General features: G+C 42.9%; 1 pseudogene; it reads left to right on the top strand.

Moving 5' to 3' along the window:
* The first annotated feature begins 2199 nt into the window (after positions 1-2199).
* LOC124999479 lies at positions 2200-4026 on the top strand (annotated as a pseudogene).
* The last annotated feature ends 453 nt before the right edge of the window (positions 4027-4479 follow it).

The following is a 4479-nucleotide window of genomic DNA, read 5'->3' on the forward strand; positions in this document are numbered from 1 at the left end:
AGTCAATGACATGTCCTATGAGATGGTCACTCCCAGGTAGCTGAAAGTGTCCACGGTTTCCACCTCAGAGCCACTGATAATGTGTGGATGTGTTCTGGTGTTTCCTGCTGAAGTCCACTATAAGCTCCTTTGTTTTATAGACGTTCTGCAGGAGGTGGTTCTCCAGGCACCAGTCCACCAGATGGGAGACTCCCCTCTTGTAGGCTGTCTCGTCATTGTCTCAACTATTGTGGTCTTCTTAAAGTAGTGTGGGATGCCATCTGATCCAGCCACTTTCCTGGTGTTTACATTTTTAAACACCCTCCTCATGTTACCATCACAGTGAGCATCTGCTACCGTCAGGCAGGGAGTGCAGTGGGCAGTTGGTTTCCCGACTCAAAGTGTGGAAAGAAAGTTCAATTAGTCAGCCTGAGAAGCATCAGCACTCAATGGAGGTTTAAGTCCATGATAGTGCGTAGTCCCTGCCATTGTCCAATCTTTGGTCATAGCCTCTTTCACTCTGTGGACACTGTAAGTGGCCGACTTATGGCCGGAAGGCAGAGCATCTTATCCGATTTATTCAACCATGGCTTCAGGTTTGAAAAAGTCCTGATGGTCCCCCTTGGTGCGGTATCATCCACTACTTTTCCAATAAATCCCACAACCACTTCCGTAAACTCCTCAAGTCTCCATCTGCACTGCTGTGAAACATGTCCCAGTGGACTAAATCCAGTGCACCTTGCAGAGTGGCCTCTGATTAATTGGTCCACCGCGTCACTTCTCTCACTTCAAGGAGTTCCAGCTTCAGCCTTTGTTTGTATTGAGCATGAGAAAAATAGCAGTATGATCTGACTTTCCAAAGTGGGGAAATGGACTTTGCTTTGTAGCCTACTTTAAAAGGAGAGTAGCAGTGGTCTAGAGTCCTTTCTCCTCTGGTGGGGCAGTTGGTGTGTTGAGTAAATTCTGGTCTCACCTTTTTCAAATTGGCACTGTTAAAGTCCCTGGTTATAATGAGGGCCGCTTTACGCTGGCTAGCTCAAAGGGTGAATATTGCCTTATGGAGCTCAGATAGTAGATACTGGGGTGGAATATAAACAGCGCTGATGATGACCAGCGTAAACTTGCAGGGCAAGTAGTGGGGGCATTATAAGGTTAGAAGGTTAGGTAAGCAGTGGTTCTATTGTAAGCTTTCTCTGAACCTCATTCAAGCTGTGTGTAACTGTGATGCTGTCTTTTTGGGTAACGACTCTTACACCCATAGGTGAGGACTGGAATGAAGCTAGACTGGTAATTCAAAAATATTGCCTTACAGCTCAGCTCACTTTTCATGACATTCCCATAAAGTGCCCTCATTACTGCAGCAGCTGCACCACACTGTCTGTCCATATCTTGCTCCATTTTATCATCACTTGCAAACAGCACCCCGAGATACTTTAACGCCTTCACTTGAGGCAGGAACACACCCCCAACTTTTCCGGCAGAGCACAGTACCCTTACACATGGAGGTGCTGACCCTCATTCCAACAAGCAATAACTTTGTAAGGGCAAAGAGCTGATCTATTATTCCACGACCAGGATGGAATCTGCATTGCTCCTCCTGATTTTGAAGTTAGACTACAGTTCAGTTACTCCTTTCCAGCATCCAGGAATAAACTTTCCCTTTGAGGCTGAGTAGTGTGATAGTCCCATAGCTGAAGCACACCCTCTGGTCCCAGTGTTTTAAAGATGGGCACCACCACCCTCTGCCACTCCAAAGCACTATCCTAGACTTCCATGACACACAGAATAGGCAAGTCAACCAAGACAGCCCAAAAATAACCAGAGCCTTCAGCATCTCAGGGTAAATCTGGTCTGCCCCAGGTGCCTTGTCATTGATGAGCTTGCCTGAGTCCTCAGACAATGCCTCATTCTTAAAGATTGGTGGCAGTGTACCAACCTCTTCTGCAGTAAACAATGATTTGAACATGGCTCACGTCCCCAGCATCCCACAAAATACATGAGAAACTCTTCCAGGTAGGAACTGAAGATCTTACGAACAGAGGCCTCTGCAAGTTGTTCCAAGTTCACCCCCATTATGAGTTTGGGTTTACCAGGTCTGACTGGTGGCTTTCCCCACCACCTAAAACAATTCACCACCAGGTGGTCATCAGTTGACAGCTCTGCACCTCTCTTCAACCAAACATCCAGGACGTATGGCTGCAGATCTGTGACGTGACCACAATGTTCATCATTGCGTCCAAGAAGGTCGGATACTCTGAACTTCTATCACAGACTACCCCCAGCAATTTGTAATCACATAAAGGCGACCCCCTTGTTCATCAAGGAGAACTCCTGCACAGAAGCACCCAGCCAGGTGTGTGGATACTTGTGAGTATCCCCTCTCCCGCCCAGCACATCTCAACCTGGGAAGCTATGAATCACACTGGAGCCTCACACTTGTCAGGAGCCTCACCTGAGACCAATTTGCCTTGGGAGACCCTATCAGAGGCTTCCGTTGGGGTCAACACCCGGATCACAAAGTGCATCCCTGTGCCTACTTATGCTTCCCAGACCTAAACCTTATAGAACACTTCTGGGATAATATGGTTCAGTCTATCTGACACCACCAGGTTGCACCTGGAACTGTCCAGGACCTCAGTGACACCCTGGTCCAGATCTGGGGGAAGATACCCAGGATATCATCCGTTGTATGTGTAAATCTAAAGATTCACACATTCTGCTGTACGCACTACATTGACAGTATTTTTGTATTGCATAGTATTAGTTTGTAAAAGTTAGCATGTGTTATGTGTTTCTATGACTTACAAGGCATAATTATCAAGGTATATTAGATGGCAGGGTGGACATAAAATAAAAAAAGAAAATAGATGTTGAATGCACAACGACATCACGTATGGTCTCACATATAGTAATTGTCTCAGCAAATTATTAATTAATTAATTATTAAATTAGCTGGGAAATTTTAAGAGTTACAGTCAAGTCCAAAGCCTCTGCTGAGAATGAGTGAGACACAGAGCTGCCAGCAAGACTTCATGTAGTGAGAAAATGCATCTCGTTAACAAAATTGTCTTGTCTTGGCGTATTCTCACTAGAAGAAATGTTTCTTTGAATCCTGTTAGATTTCTCCAGCATTATGCAGTTTTCCAATACAACAGGTAATGACTTGAACTGGTATTTCTGTCAGTCAGAAAATTACTTATGTGTATATTTTTCTTTCCTTGTTGACTGCAGTGACAATATGTGTCAATCTTCTTGTGCTTATCTCTATCATTTATTTTAAACAGCTCCATACTCCTACTAACTACCTTATCCTCTCCCCAGCAGTGAGCTAGAGCTTTAATCTTTCCTTTTAATATGGCATTTTCTCTAACAACGTGTATGTATCAGAACAATACACCATGCAAAATAAGAAATGCCTTTGACTTTATAATCAGTTCATCTTCTGTTATACACTTGTGCTGAATTTCTATTGATAGATATTATGCAGTGTGCCATCCTCTGATGTATAACAGTAAATTGACTGATCATTTTTCCATGATGATGGGCCTGGGGAGCTGGGCTATTGCAGTTTTATATGGAATTTGTTTCTTTGTAATGGAGTATTATTATGATTTAGGTAGAATAGAAGATTTTTTTATGAGTGGTGTTGTATCCATTTTAGCATTTTATGTCCCAACAATAATACTGCTCTGTGTCTACGCTAAAATTCTACTTGTTGCACTGAAACAAGTATCCAGCCTCCAGAATGCAACCTCTCAGTCTGGGCCGGTTGCCAGTAAGAAGGAGAGAAAGGCAACCAAAACAATGGGTATAGTCATGGGATTATTTTTGATATGCTGGCTGCCTATTTTTATCTCTTACCCCTTTTACACTTTGAGTAACATTGTTGTTGCATTAGTTGAACCCTTTAACTGGTTTGCTCTTTCAAATTCACTGTTCAATCCATTTATTTATGCGTTCTTCTACCACTGGTTTAGATCAGCTTTCAGGATGGTGATTTCTGGAAAAATATTTCAAGGTGATTTTACTAACACAAATCTGCACTGACTCTTAATGTGCATAATTACAATAAATATTAACAAAGACGTTCCATTCAGTCTTTATTTTATTTATTTCATAAATGTGTTAGGCTTAAGGGTTGTCTCAAACTTCCTTTTTTGTATGTGTGGGTAGCTGCAACTGTACTGTACACATCTGTTGGCTGTCTGCCAACATTTCACACCATCTTCTTGATGAACTTTTTTCCCCTCCGAGAATTGTGCTCTGTGTCTTCCGTTTGTAAGATTTTAGAAGCTGCCTTCTTTGGGTTTGATGCTGTCCTATCCATTGTGGCCCTGTATGCAGTATACAATCCTTGAAGGGATATGAATATTATTAGTATTCTGTCATGGAATTCAGGGGGCCTCAATTCCCTCCAGAAGCGTACCAGCTCTTTAAGGCTTCTATACAGAACTTTGAATAATTATTTTGCATTTATACAGGAGTTGCACTTTCTGGGAG

This window comes from Mugil cephalus, chromosome 21 (assembly GCF_022458985.1).
Source record: "Mugil cephalus isolate CIBA_MC_2020 chromosome 21, CIBA_Mcephalus_1.1, whole genome shotgun sequence".
NCBI classification, from domain to species: domain Eukaryota; kingdom Metazoa; phylum Chordata; class Actinopteri; order Mugiliformes; family Mugilidae; genus Mugil; species Mugil cephalus.